Genomic DNA, 16,409 nt, shown 5'->3' with positions numbered 1-16,409 from the left:
CCCTATCTACTTATTCTATAGCTGTGATTCATAGAGTGAACACGTGTGTTCACATTGTTCTGTGAAAATAATTGAAAATATTGGATTTTTAGTGATAGAATTTCATGCTGGAAATTACAAGTCGGTACGTTTGTTTGTGATTATTTTGAGCTAGGGTCATTAGTTTTCCATTAGCATAGGCCGTGGTAGCATAATTTTTCGTTTTTCTGTAATTTCAGAATTAATTTTTAATAATTTATAATTTTTTCTGTTTTCGAGTCGCAGGCGTTGTGAAAAAACAAGTGAAAACGAGTAACACTCGTTTGAGCCGGTGCCTGTCCTTGTGCGGGAAGTGCTAACTTTGCGACTTGCGATCCACGGTGTACTTGGTGCATGGATCCCCAGCCATGGTGTTGCCTGCGCAAATATCGAATGGTGAATTGAGTGAGTTGGTTTTTGGTGCCAAACACTTTGAGAAGGAAGTTGCGAAGGGGCTGCTGGAGTTTGTCTCAAAGTATGAGGAACTCCTGATGACGGTAATAACAGAAAATGCTCATCTTCATTCCAAGGTTGATGCCTTTAGTGGAAGTTGTAGGGGTCACATTTCGCAGCAGGGTGGGTCTGTGCAGTCTCTGTGACGGCACCGGTGACGCCGAAGCCGGTAGAGACTTGGTCGGTGGTTGTTAGGAGCAAGGGGACTGCAACTTCCTCTAAGGAAGTTGTGAAGAAGGTGGTTCAGGTGGTGGGTCCCTCACTCGGAGTGAGGGTCCATGACGTCCGGATACTAAAGGGAGGTGGGGCGATTCTTCGCACTCCTGTTAGAGAGAGGAAAATAGTGGTGAATAAAAAGAAATTTGAGGAGGTGGGGTTGGACGTCACTGTCACTCGAAGTTGGGTCCTCGGGTTGTGGTCCAGGGGGTTCACACGGAGATCCTCCATAAGGAATTAATGGAGGAGTTATTCCGGTCCAGCCCGGCGTCTCAGAAGTCTGAATTGAGGATGGTCAGTCGCCCCTGGACGGTGGCCGCTGATGGTAAGACTAATGTCGTCCTTGAGAGTACGGACAAGTTGTTGTCCGCCCTCTTGGAGGCAAGTAGGTACTGTATTAAGTGGTTTTCTTTCCGGGTGGGACCGGATAACCCCGTTGCTGGCTGCTTCCGGTGTATGGGTTTTGACCATAGACTGGTGGCTTGTAGGGTTAGATCAGATGTCTGTCGGAGGTACGGTCAAGAAAGCCACAGAGCTGCCGGTTGCGTCAATGCAACACATTGCCGCAACTGTGCTTTCAAGTGCAGACCAGCTGAACATCTTATGATGTCAGCTGTCTGCCCGATTTGCTGTGGCATTGTTGAGCGCGCCCTCGCCAGACATTGTGGGAGTATCGTTCAGTTAAACTGCCAGGGGTCATATGCCGTAAGGGGTGGGTGTAGTATTGCCTTACTCCAGAAGCCCTATGCCACTAATGGTATGTTTAGGTGTCTTCCTGGAGGTTTCCGGGTATTTTCAAACCTTAGTGCCAATGCTGCGATAGTTGTGAATGATCCAAGCTATGATTATGTAGTGTTGGATTCTTCACAGCTGGGTATTTGTGTAGCTATAGAGGGGGTGTTCGAGAGAATGGTTGTGGCTAGTTTGTACTGCAAATTTAGCGAGCCTCTAGAGCCCTACCTGGGATACATGAATATGCTTCTACTTCTTGTAGGTGTTAGTCCATTTATCCTGCGGTTGGATGCGAATGCCTCGTCCTCGATGTGGTTCAGTAAGGTATCCCGACATTTGTCTGGATATCGGAGCCACATTCGAGGTGAGTGAATGGGTGGTGGCTGATGGCCTCCATGTTGTGAATGAGCCCAGTGAGTGGTATACTTTTGATGGGACTAGGGTGAGTGATGTTGTGAGTGATATTGACGTGATATTAGGTGGGAGGTAAAGGGAGCTTGGGGGTTAAGTGATCATAATTTGATTCAAATTATGGCGATGGCGTACCACTAGTACTGACTGAAACCAATATGGACTCTCGGTTGTGTCACAACCACGTTCTGTTGTCCAAGTATATTGAGCGTTCGAGAAAAACGAACAATATTACAGTCAGTCAGAGAAAATCCTCGAATTACTGCCTCGCAAATTTGTGAAAATATTGAAACTTCGTTTGACAAGATACTATACGAAAATTTTTGAAGATAGATGGGTATCATGCACGTGTAGCATGTAGGAAGCCCTATATTTCCGAAGTGAACAGAAAGAAACGTTTGGATTTTGCCAGCAAACATATTAACAAGCCTCGAGAGTTTTAGGAACGTGTATTATTCAGCGACGAAAGCAAGTTTTGTACTTTTGGCATCAAAGGAAAAAAAATTGGTGTGGCGGAAGAGTGCTACTGCACTTGATAAAGAAAATCTTTTACCCACCGTCAAACATGGCGGAGGAGGCGTGATGGTCTGGGGGTGTATGGCGGCATGAGAAGCAGGCAAACTTTTTTCTATAGATTCAATAATGGATCAATTCGGCTATTTAAGCATTTTGAAAAGTAATTTGAATGATAGTGCTCAGCAGTTGGGGCTTAGTGATGATTTTTGGTTTCAACAGCATAATAATCCAAAGCACACGGCACACAATGTAAAGCTTTGGTTGCTTTGTAACATAAAAAAATTGAATTGAAAAAATTTGTTTAAAGTGTAGGTCTAAAAAAAGCTTATGGAAAGTGTAGTGAAAATACTAAATACAACTTTTGCATATTATTTTTATATATAATTAGTTATTTGATCGCAAATTTCTCAGTTTATTGTTTTCATATCGAGGTGTACGGATAATTTCTCTGGTGAGTGTATATACTATGAGCGTCAAAAGTGAATCAACACCTATGGAAAGTTTGGTTTTCGTATTAATACAAGCTCAAATTGCAAAACACATAAACTAAATGAACAGGAGCAAACAAACAACAACAAATAAACGGTGTGATTTTCTAAACACAGTTAAACAAAAACATGTCACATTTTACGCGTCAAAAGTGAGTCAACACTTCTGTTTAAAATTAAAATAAAAGAATAAATGTGTATTTTTATGCAATTTAGTATTTGGTTTGTCATCCTTTAGCCTTAATTACTACTTCTAGCCTTCGTGGCCTCGACTCTATCAGCTTTTTTGTGTACTCCAGTGGTATTTTTCTCCATTCCTCCAGCAATACAGCTTTAATGGACTCTTTACTCGAGAAATTGTTATTTTATCGTATTTGCCGGCCCAGATAGTCCCATATATGCTCAATTGGGTTTAGGTCTGAGGATTGAGGGGGATGGTCCAGCCGTTTCGATGTTCGATGTAGTAGCCATTCCTTCGCCAAGGGTGAGGTATGCTTGGGTTCTTTGTCTTGTTGGAAGATCCAATAACTAGACAAGTCCAATTTAGTAACGCTTGGAGCAACATTGCTTTCTAATACCTCCAAGTAACCTCGGGCATTCATTGTAGATTCATAAAAGCAAGTTCACCAACTCCGGAAGCTGCAAAACATCCCCAGACCATTACCGAGCCTCCACCATGTTTTACCGTAGTTTGTAGATTTGGTTCATTGTATTCTGCATTCTTTTTTCGCCAGACTTTTCTGTGCTTTTCTGAATCAAAAATCTCAAATTTCCTTTCGTCAGTAAAAAGGACAGTGCTCCAGAAAGAAAAATCTTTGTTTTTGTATTATTGGGCATAATTTAATCGCTTCGCTTTGTTAACTTTTGAAATAAATGGCTTCTTTCGCGGTCAGCGACCATGAAACCCATTTTTATGCAAAATTCTTCTGATTGTGCTGGCACTTACGGTTTTTTCGGATTTCATTGTGATGTATTTCGCAATCTCTACTGTACTACTACCAGGTTTCTGTTTAGCTGTAGAGATTATTTGCCTTACTTCCCTTTCATTCAGCCGTTTTGGTCGGCCTGATCGGTTAAAATTTTCTAATTTTTTGCTTATGGTTTAAATTTATCTACGATTTCTTTTATAGATGTGGGATGTCTTCCAACAATTTTAGAAATTTGTCGCAAAGATTTTCCATTTTTCTCTAAATCAACAATGATTTTCCTGGTTTCCAAGGATACTTCGGTTCTCATGATTTTAAATATATTAATATACGAACCAAGAAGGAAAATGTCGAATTTACTTTACCAACCAAAGTGCATGCAAAAACTTGTTGAAATGTAACGGTATCTCCAAGCAATGAATTTTAAACAGAAATGTTGACTCACTTTTGACTCGTAAAATATGACAGGTTTTAGTTTAACTGTATTTAGAAAATCACACCGTTTATTTGTTGTTGTTTGTTTTCTCCTGTTCACTTAGTTCATGTGGTTTTCAATTTGAGCTTCTAATTATACGAAAACCAAACTTTCCACAGGTGTTGACTCACTTTCGACGCTCATAGTATATACGACTACTCTGAGCGCTTTTGGAAACGAGGAAAATCGTTCAAGGATGTCGGCATCATCCAATAATGTGTGAAAGGTGGCGATTTTTCGACCTTCTGGGGCGATAATGTTGCGCATGGGGGATTGTGGCCAAGAATCAGGAGATTCTATCAACCATCGGGGGCCATTCCACCAGAGGGTGGTAGTGGCAAGGTGCAGTGGCTTGCACCCTCTTGTACCTAGATCGGCAGGATTGTCAGCACTGGCTACGTGACGCCAAGTGGCTGATCGCACTAGGTCAAGAATTTGAGACGTTCGGTTAGAAATATACGTCTTCCATGCATGTGGTGGTTTTTCCAACCAGGCTAGTACAATTTCTGAATCGGACCACATATATAGTTTGCACTTTGTCATATTTAAGTGCATTTTCACCATGGCTACTAATTTTTAAAGTGCGCCACATAACTCAAGTCGTGGGAGACTTATAGTTTTCAAAGTTGCCACCTTTGCTTTTGCTACTAATAAGTGGCTTGTGGTCGTGGTGTCACTTTGCGTGCGCACATAGATAGTAGCGCAGTATGCCTTTTCTGAGGCGTCACAAAAGCCATGTAATTCGACTTTGTGTTCGGGGGAGTAGTTTACCCACCGTGGAATTTGTATCTGAGAAATATCATTCAGATTGTTTGCGAACTGGGACCATTTTTCTAAGCGAAGAGGTTTAACTTGTTCGTCCCAGTCGGTTCCATCTAGCCATAGTTCTTGTATTAAGATTTTAGCTTGGATCATAATTGGCGAAAGCCATCCTGCGGGGTCGAAAAGTTTTGCCACCGAGGATAAAATCTGTTCTTTTCGTGATGGCTGTTAATGCGGATATGGACTCTGGTCGTGTATGAGAACTGGTCCGGATATCGCATTCCATTGGATGCCCAATGTTTTTGTTGTACTTTCCTTTTCGAATATAAGGAAATTAGTGTCCAACAAATTTTCGTTTGGAATATTTTTGATTATATTTGGGTGATTTGCCGTAATCTTTTTTAATGGAAACCCTGCGGAATTGAGGGCTTTTATTACCTGTGATAAGGCCTCGTATGCTTGTGGAAGAGTGTGACTTCCAGACAGAATATCGTCTACATACGTTTGAGTTTTCAACACTTCAGTTGCCAGAGGAAATTCTGACTTTGTGTTGTCTGCCAATTCGTGGAGTGTTCGAATGGCTAGATATGGTGCACAGTTAACGCCAAATGTAACTGTTTTTAGTTTGAAGTCGCGTAAAGGACTTGTGGGGGATCTTCGGAACATAATACGTTGAAAATCTTGGTCGTCTTTATGTACGACTATTTGCCGATACATTTTTTCAACGTCCCCATTGAAAACGTATTTGAATATACGCCAGTTTAATATCAGAAGCATTAAATCTGTTTGGAGTGTGGGTCCCGTAAATAGGATATCATTTAGGGAATTCCCTGAACTAGTGGTTTTCGAGGCATTAAAAACAACTCTTACTTTTGTTGTTTTTTTGTCTGGCTTCACTACTGCGTGATGTGGCAGATAAAAGGAGTAGTATTTGCCGTTGACGATTTTCTCCCCTGGGGTTACTTCCTCCATGTGATCTAAATGGAGGTATTCTTCTAACACACCATCATACTCTGATTTGAGTTCACCTTTTTTAAGTAGGTTTCTTTCCATACTTAGAAACTTCTGTATTGCAGAGGTGCGAGAGTGACCTAAGGCGAGTGTGTTAGGAAATTGTTGCTTAAGTGGTACTCGTACGACGTACCGACCGTTTTCTGATCTAGTAGTTGTGGCTTTGTAAAAATCTCTCACAATGTTGCACTGATCTTAACTTAAGGGGTTCCAGCTTTGTTGGTAACTGTAGCCTGTTTTGTGCCCGAGACGCTATAAATGATCGTTGTGATCCTTGGTCTATTAAGGCTCTGAGTTTGAACAGTTCTCCTCGGTGTTCGATGGAGACAACTGCTGTGGGTAATAGTACCCTACTGTGGTTTTCGCTATGTAGCGTTTGGGTTTTCAACGCCTTTGAGCAGCATGGTGCTTCCTGGCAGTTTTCAGAATTTGTTGTGGCAACTAATCCTGTTGCTCGTTTTACGTTTGCATTGTTCGGGGGTGAGCTGGAAAAATTTGTTATGTGTAACATTGAATGATGTCTTTTATGGCAGTAAACGCAATTAAATTTGCTTTCGCAATCTTTAAGCGTATGCGCATGTGACAGACAGTTTGTACATAATTTTTTCGTTCTTACGAAATTGTTTCGATCGCTAACATTCATTTTTTTGAATTTTTCGCATGATTTTAGTTTGTGACCTCCTCTACAAAGTTCGCATGACGTTTGCTTATATTGTTCAGAAGTGAACGATTGATTCTTAAAAAAGCTTCTATTTAAATTATTGTGACTACTTGCTTGGGGTCTATTGAAGCTTCTATTGAGGTCGTTTTGAACGTTTTTCGTTCTGACTAGTTTTTTATCTACCCTTTCTGCGATTTCATATTGGGTAGTAAGAAATTCTTTCATTTGCTGCCACGTTGGGCACTTTCTTCGCGATGAGAGCGATTGCTCCCACAGAAGTAACGATTTTTCTGGTAATGCAGCTGTGCATATATTTACCAGAATGGGGTCCCAATTATCTGTGGGAATATTCTGTGTTGATAAAACAGACAAACAATTTGAAACCGTGGATTGAAGCTTTATGAATTCGTCACTGGTTTCTTTCTGAATTTTTGGTAAATTCATTAGTATCGTTACTTGCTTGTCGACTAGTATTCTCTCGTTTTCGTAACGTGTTTTAAGAGCATCCCAAGCAAAATTGAAATTTTCGTCATTGAGAGCGAACTGTTTGACTATTACGCCTGCCTGACCTTTGGTTTTGTATCTGAGGTGATACAACTTCTGTGCTTGTGATAATTTAGGATGGTTTATGTACACAGCTGTAAACATGTCCCGGAAGGACGGCCACTGTTCATAACCACCATGAAATATATCTGTGTCGCATATTGGCACTTTAAGGTGAATGCCTGAACTTGCCTCTTGGGCTTGTCTTTGTGGCAGCTCTACTCTCGGTTGTGGAGTAGGTGCAATTGCTCTTAAAAGCTTTAGTTGATCAGAAATCATTGCCTTTGTGTCTTCGAACTGGTCTAGGCAGTGTTCATACTTGGTGTATGCCGAGGATTTAAAATTTTCCGGTAGATCTGAGTCGTCAGATTCTACGATTGCGTCATATGCCGCTTGGAGACGTGTCCAGAAATTGTCTAAATTATCTTTTTTGATTTCTAAGACCGATTCAGAATTGTCTTGAATCGGTGAAGATGAAAATCGAGTGCAGTATCGTATCAAACTGTCACTCTCAGCAATGAATTTTGTATAAGTAATATCTTTACCCCTCTTTAGTTTTGTAGCACCTTGCTTTGAGCGTGTAGCTTCCGCCGGTGTACACGGACTTTTTTCGTCTGAAATCATTTTAGGGATTTTTAGCAACTGAGTTGTTTTGGATTCCTTTGAGTCTGAGCTCATTTAAAGGATGTATAGAATAAATTAAAACGTCTTAGTGAAAACTAGACTTGTAGCTGATTAGAAAAAGTTTCGTATATAAGATGTTGAATAAAGGACTCTTTTGTATGTAAGAGTTTCAAACAAATAAATAAAACCAATGGCTTTTTTGATAAACCGAGATTTTAAAAATATTTTCGTATATATATGTAATTATTTATATGATCAGACGAGAACTCTTTCAAGTAAATAAGAGTTTTGAACGAAATTGATATAAATAACGCTTTACGTATTTGATAATATCTGTAATCGCGAACTCTTTTACGTTAATAAGAGTTTTCAAATGAAATAAATAATTAATCGCTTAAATTTGATTTAATTATTTATTAACGACCGGAAATATTTTATTTTTCTGTGTATATTTCTTTTATATATTTATTATGTCCAAGCTACCTGGCTGTCTCCGGATCGAAAACTACCAACCAGATCGATCATGTTGTGATAGACGGAAGACACGTCTCCAGTGTTTTAGATGTGGACCTAACATCGAATCTATCTTGTTGCAGCCAAGATTCGCACCCGCCTCTGTGCAGCAAAAAACGCACGCCAACGAACACAAGGAAGGTTCCACGCTGCAATCACAACAGACTGCCGAACGATTTTCTACTCGGCTTGCACTCCTGCTCTCTGAGAGCACTCATCAACAACTCGGTATAAGGGAACTGTGGGACGGCATTTCAAACTCCTTACGTACAGCTGCATCCGAAACCCTTGGTTTTCGGAAAGTGCAAAAGAACAACTGGTACGACGAGGAGTGCCGCGCCGCAGCGGAGAGAAAACAGGCTGCCTACCTCGCAACGTTACGATCGACCACAACACGTGCGGGATGGGATAGATACCGAGAATTGAAGAGGGAAGCGAGACGCATCTGCAGACAGAAAAAGAAAGAGGCCGAAATGCGTGAGTATGAAGAGCTTGATAAGCTGGCCGACAGGGGTAATGCTCGAAAATTCTACGAAAAAATGCGGCGGCTTACAGAAGGTTTCAAGACCGGAGCATACTCTTGTAGAACCCCCAAAGGTGATCTAGTGACCGATGCCCAGAGCATACTTAAATTATGGAGGGAACACTTCTCCAGCCTGCTGAATGGCAGTGAATGCACAACGCCAGGAGAAGGCGAACCCGATTCCCCAATCGATGACGATGGAGCAGACGTTCCATTACCCGACCATGAAGAAGTTCGAATAGCAATTGCCCACCTGAAGAACAACAAAGCGGCAGGGGCCGACAGATTGCGGCGAGCTATTCAAACACGGCGGCGAAGAACTGATAAGGTGCATGCATCAGCTTCTTTGTAAAATATGGTCGGACGAAAGCATGCCCAACGATTGGAATTTAAGTGTGCTATGCCCAATCCATAAAAAAGGAGACCTCACAATCTGCGCCAACTACCGTGGAATAAGCCTCCTCAACATCGTGTATAAGGTTCTATCGAGCGTATTGAGTGAAAGATTAAAGCCCACCGTCAACAAACTGATTGGACCTTAACAGTGAGGCTTTAGACCTGCCAAACACCGACCAGATAGTCACCATACGCAAATTTTGGAAAAGACCCGTGAAAGGAGAATCGACACACACCACATCTTCGTCGATTTCAAAGCTGTTTTCGACAGCACGAAAAGGAGCTGCCTTTATGCCGCGATGTCTGAATTTGGTATCCCAGCAAAACTAATACGGCTGTGTGAACTGACCTTGAGCAACACGAAAAGCTCCGTGAGGAACGAGAAGGACCTCTCCGAGCCGTTCGATACCAAACGAGGTTTCAGACAAGGCGATTCCCTTTCTTCCGTTTTTTTCAACCTGCTGCTAGAGAAAATAATTCGAGCTGCAGAACTTAATCGAGAAGGTACAATCTTTTATAAGAGTGTACAGCTGCTGGCGTATGCCGATGATATTGATATCATCGGCCTCAACACCCGTGCCGTTAGTTCTGCTTTCTCCAGACTAGACAAGGAAGCAAAGCAAATGGTTCTGTTAGTGAACGAGGGCAAGACGAAATATCTCCTGTCATCAAGCAAGGGGTCGTCGCACTCGCGACTTGGCTTTCAAGTCACTGTTGACAGTCATAACTTTGAAGTTGTAGATAATTTCGTCTATTTAGGAACCAGTATTAACACCGCCATCAATGTCAGCCTGGAAATCCAACACAGGATTGCTCTTGCCAACAGGTGCTACTTCGGACTGAGTAGGAAATTGAAAAGTAAAGTCCTCTCTCTACGAACAAAAGCCAATCTCTATAAGTCGCTCATAATTCCCGTCCTGCTATATGGTGCAGAGGCTTGGACGATGACAACAACTGGCGAGTTTTCGAGAGAAATGTTCTGCGAAAGATTTATGAACCTTTGCCCATTGGCCACGGCGAATATTGCATTCGATGGAACGATGAGCTGTACGAGATATACGACGACATTGACATAGTTCAGCGAATTAAAAGACAGCGGCTACACTGGCTAGGTCATGTCGTCCGAGTGGATGAAAACACTCCAGCTCTGAGAGTATTCGACGCTGTACCCGCCGGGGGAAGCAGAGGAAGAGGAAGACCTCCACTCCGTTGGAAGGACCAAGTGGAGAAGGACCTGGCTTCGCTTGGAATATCCAATTGGCGCCACGTAGCGAAAAGGAGAAACGACTGGCGCGCTGTTGTTAACTCGGCTATAATCGCGTAAGCGGTGTCTACGCCAATTAAGAAGAAGAAGATTTATTATGTCCAAATGTCCTATAGGGTATACCTATAGGTGGATCTTTTATTTATTATGTGCTAATGAGCGCTCGTTTTAGAGATCACTGCACTTTGTACATATGCATGTATGTCTGTACATATGTATTACGCTTTTGGTTTTTTATGCAATCCTGCTTGTTTTTGTTGCTCAAAAATCAAGGGGTATTGCGGGAATATGCCAATGTGGACTTTGAATATATTTTATACGCAATCCTGCTTGGTTTTGTTAGTTAAAATCCAAGGGTATCTCGGAACATATGCCAATGTGGACTTTGAAGCAATAAGCGTATCTACATACAGTAGCGTGCATAACTGAGTAAATGATTACCAATGTTGCACATATAATTATATAAAAATGTTAATAATACATCAATTTAAACAAAATTTTCAGAATTTCTTTATTTTTATTGTATTAAAAAACAGAAAATATAACAGTAAAGATAAGAGATCAACTTTCTTAAATAATGAAGTAATTCAAAGTATACTAATATTTACTCGGTTTTGCTCGTTTTGCAATAACCATAATAACTTATTAATTTTTAATATTTTGTCCACAGCCCTTTATTTTTAATTACGCTTTTTATGCGTTTTGGCATACTCTCAACTAATTTTTGAATAAATTCATTCGGTATTTTGTTCCATTCCGTTTGTATGAGACTGTACAGCTCATCCAGGTTTTTCGGTGCTCTTTCGTGCTTTCCCAATCGCATTTTCATTATTGCCCATAAATTCTCAATGGGATTGAGATCAGGACTTTGTGCAGGCCACCCATCACCGAAAATTTTTGAAGCGCCAACCATTCCTTCACAATTTTAGCGGTGTGTTTGGGATCACCGTCCTGCTGAAATACTACACTTCTTCCTCCGGGTACGCGCTTTTGTCTACAAAATCGGGCAAGTAGGTCTTTAATATATTAAGGTAATCCTCTTTTTTCATTATTCCATCGATTTTATGGATTGGTCCAATATGCCACCATGTGAAGCAGCCCCACATCATCAAGCTGCCTCCGCCATGCTTAATAGTTTGCTTCACGTGATGCCTTTGAATCCTTTCATTGGGTCGCCGCCAGTAATAACTTTTTCCATCCGATTGAAAACGATTTATTTTCACCTCGTCAGACCAAATTACACGTTTCCAGTCATCAACGTTCCAATTTTTATGGCTTTTGCAGAAACTGAGTCGTGCTTTTCATTTTTCTCAGATAATGCGGCTTTTTTTTTTCTTACTGCTGACTCAAACCAATCCGATTCAGTGCTCTGCGTGCTGTCCATTCGCTTACATCCTTATTTATAGCTTTTGCGGCCCTTTCTGGTGTAGCTGTGTTGTCCTTTGCATTTCCCGGATCATTAGGCGTGCATCTGCGTCCGTGAGCAATTTTGGTCGGCCACCTTTGTTTGTTTTCCGGACAACATTTCGCCTTTTTTGCACGTTGGTTACAGTACGCTGGCTAACACCTAGTTTATCTGCAATTTGCCTAGACGAGAGATCATCTCTTGTCAATGTCACGATGCTGTTTTCTAATTCAACAGATATTTTCTTCATTTTTTTTTAAGTAGATGTTATCTCGTCAAAAAACTTTAAAAAAGTGAAACACGTGCACAGAAAATGCAACTGAATAAGTAAACGAAAAATAGTGGTAAATCCCTCGTTATGTTGATCACGCGATCCTTTATTTTTCCAATCGTGCAAAACGTGCAATTCTGAGTAAATGCGGCATTGCAAAGATTTCGTTAGAAAACTGGTCGTTCAATTTTTTTCATAAACGCGATAGGAGCTTTTGTAAGAGGAAAAATAAGTGAACAAATTCCAAAGTTTTGTTAAAATTAATGAAGTACTAAAATTTTACCTCACCATACATGCAGTACTGATAACCATTTACTCAGTTATGCACTACTGTATGTGACAGTACACTTTATTACAAATATTTAATTATGAAAAGTTGTTATAAAAACCTTTTGTAAAATTAATTTGTACCCAATGTCGATTGGGTATTTGTTCCAGTAAATATTTACTATATTTATATGCGCCTGTATAGGTGCATATATACATATATACGCGATATATATATATATATATATATATACGTATATATGTTTGTATGCGTCACCGCGTCACCGCGATTTAAATATAACTAATATTTTATTTTGGGTATTTTTAAATTTATGTCGCCACTAGTGCTCGAAGGACCAATAGTAAAACTGACGTTGCTCACACAACAAATTACCGGCACTCACCTTGATTTAAGCGTTGAACGTTTGGTTAGCAGATACGTGTAGGCGCACGGATTGATCGAGAAAGAAGGGCTGGCGCCGTCCGCCAGTCCCTTTTGTTGATTGTGTTTGGTGTCCTCGTGTGTGGTGTGAAAGGTGTGGTGTAGAAAACGCAATAAATCAGTAACTAAATACACCAGAGACATTAAATTTTACCACAAAGACGGTATGAAGGGGCTGTATGAGAGACGGTGGAAAGATTGGGCGTTGAGCGTGGCACCGCCCACTTGTTGATGACATCGATCCCATATCTTGGGACTCGACTAACTGATTTTAACAAAATAGTAAGTGGATTCTGCTTATGTTCTTATATTACAGTATATAAATGGCAGAAATCGGACAATAACCACGCCTACTTCCCATATAGCAAAATTTTAATTTCCACTTGATTCGTTCATTCCCAGTACACAAATTAAGAAGGAATTAACACAATTGGATGAAACTCTGCACGAATAATGTCTTTAGTGTGTGCCACCAAAAATTTGTTCAAATCCAAAACTGTTCAGGCCCTTCTTCGTCTTAATTGGCGTAGAAACCGCTTAAGCGATTATAGCCGAGTTAACAACAGCGCGCCAGTCGTTTCTTCTTTTCGCTACGTGGCGCCAATTGGATATTCCAAGCGAAGCCAGGTCCTCCTCCACTTGGTCCTTCCAACGGAGTGGGAGGTCTTCCTCTTCCTCTGCTTCCCCCGGCGGGTACTACTGTCGAATACTTTCAGAGTTGGAGTGTTTTCGTCCATCCGACAACATGACCTAGCCAGCGTAGCCGCTGTCTTTTAATTCGCTGAACTATGTCGATGTCGTCGTATATCTCGTGACAGCTCATCGTTCCATCGAATGCGATATTCGCCGTGGCTAACGCGCAAAGGACCATAAATCTTTCGCAGAACTTTTCTCGAAAACTCGCAACGTCGACTCATCCGTTGCTGACATCGTCCAAGACTCTGCACCATACAGCAGGACGGGAATTATGAGTGACTTATAGAGTTTGGTTTTGTTTGTCGAGAGAGGACTTTGCTTCTCAATTGCCTACTCAGTCCGAAGTAGCACCTGTTGGCAAGAGTTATCCTGCGCTGGATTTCTAGGCTGACATTGTTGGTGGTGTTTACGCTGGTTCCAAGATAGACGAAATTATCTACGACTTCAAAGTTATGACTGTCAACAGTGACGTGAGTGCCAAGTCGCGAATGCGACGACTGTTTGTTTGATGACAGGAGATATTTCGTCTTGCCCTCGTTCACTGCCAGACCCATTTTCTGTGCTTCCTTGTCCAGCCTGGAGAAAGCAGAACTAACGGCGCGGGTGTTGAGGCCGATGATATCAATATCATCGGCATACGCCAACAGGTGTACACTCTTATAGAAGATGGTACCTTCTCTATTTAGTTCTGCGGCTCGAACTATTTTCTCCAAAAGCAGGTTGAAAAAGTCGCACGATAGGGAATCGCCTTGTCTGAAACCTCGTTTGGTATCGAGCGGCTCGGAGAGGTCCTTCCCGATTCTGACGGAGCTTTTGGTGTTGTTCAACGTCAGTTTACACAGCCGTATTTGTTTTGCGGGGATACCAAATTCAGACATCGCGGCATAAAGGCAGTTCCTTTTCGTGCTGTCGAAAGCAGCTTTGAAATCGACGAAGAGTTGGTGTGTATCGATTCTCCTTTCACGGGTCTTTTCCAAGATTTGGCGCATGGTGAATATCTGGTCGGTTGTTGATTTGCCAGGTCTGAAGCCACACTGATAAGGTCCAATCAGTTTGTTGACAGTGGGCTTTAATCTTTCACACAATACGCTCGATAGAACCTTATATGCGATGTTGAGGAGGCTAATCCCACGGTAGTTGGCGCAGATTGTGGGGTCTCCTTTTTATGGATTGGGCATAGCACACTTAAATTCCAATCGTTGGGCATGCTTTCGTCCGACCATATTTTACAAAGAAGCTGATGCATGCACCTTATCAGTTCTTCGTCGCCGTGTTTGAATAGCTCGGCTGGCAATCCGTCGGCCTGCCGCTTTGTTGTTCTTCAGGCGGGCAATTGCTATTCGAACTTCTTCATGGTCGGGTAATGGAACGTCTGCTCCATCGTCATCGATTGGGGAATCGGGTTCTCCTTCTCCTGGTGTTGTGCGTTCACTGCCATTCAGCAGGCTGGAGAAGTGTTCCTCCATAATTTAAGTATGCTCTGGGCATCAGTGACTAGATCACCTTTGGGGGTTCTACAGGAATACGCTCCGGTCTTGAAACCTTCCGTAAGCCGCCGCATTTTTTCGTAGAATTTTCGAGCATTACCCCTGTCGGCCAGCTTATCAAGCTCTTCGTACTCACGCATTTCAGCCTCTTTCTTCTTCTGTCTGCAAATGCGTCTCGCTTCCCTCTTCAACTCTCGGTATCTATACCATCCCGCACGTGTAATGGTCGATCGTAACGTTGCGATGTTGGCCGCCTTTTTTTTCTCCGCTGCGACAGGGCACTCCTCGTCGTAGCAGCTGTTCTTTTGCACTTTCCGAAAACCAATGGTTTCGGGTGCAGCTGTACGTAAGGAGTTTGAAATGCCGTCCCACAGTTCCCTTATACCGAGTTGTTGACGACTGCTCTCAGAGAGCAGGAGTGCAAGCCGAGTAGAAAATCGTTCCGCTGTCTGTTGTGATTGCAGCTTCTCGACGTCGAACCTTCCTTGTGTTTGGTGGCGCGCGTTTTTTGCTGCACAGAGGCGGGTGCGAATCTTTTATGCAACAAGATAGTGGTCCGAGTCGATGTTAGACCTCGGAGCGCACGCACATCTAAAACACTGGAGACGTGTCTTCCGTCTATCACAACATGATCGATCTGGCTGGTAGTTTTTCGATCCGGAGACAGCCAGGTAGCTTGATGAATCTTCTCTATGCTGGAATCTAGTACTACAGATAACCATATTTCGGGCCCCGGCGAAGTCAATCAGCCTCAACCCATTAGGGGATGTTTCGTCGTGGAGGCCGAATTTACCGACCGTAGTGCCAAAGACACCTTCTTTGCCCACCCTGGCGTTAAAGTCGCCAAGCACGATTTTGACATCGTGGCGGGGGCAGCCTTCATAAGTGCGCTCCAAGCACTCATAAAAGGCATCTTTGATCACATCGTCCTTCTCTTCCGTCGGGGCGTGGGCGCAAATCAGCGATATGTTGAAGAACCTCGCTTTGATGCGGATTGTGGCTAGACGTTCATTCACCGCAGTGAATGATAGTACTCGGCGACGGAGTCTCTCTCCCACCACGAATCCTACACCAAACTTGCGCTCCTTTATATGGCCACTGTAGTAAATGTCACAAGGACCTACTCGTCTCTGTCCTTGTCCCGTCCATCGCATTTCTTGGACGGCGGTGATGTCAGCCTTTGTCTTTACGAGGACATCAACCAGCTGGGCAGCGGCACCTTCCCAATTAAGGGACCGGACATTCCAGGTGCATGCCCTCAATTCGTAGTCCTTATTTCGTTTGCCATGGTCGTCATCAAAGGGGGTCT

The sequence above is a fragment of the Bactrocera tryoni genome, unplaced genomic scaffold (assembly GCF_016617805.1).
Source record: "Bactrocera tryoni isolate S06 unplaced genomic scaffold, CSIRO_BtryS06_freeze2 scaffold_441, whole genome shotgun sequence".
NCBI lineage: Eukaryota > Metazoa > Arthropoda > Insecta > Diptera > Tephritidae > Bactrocera > Bactrocera tryoni.
This window is presented reverse-complemented; position numbering follows the sequence as displayed.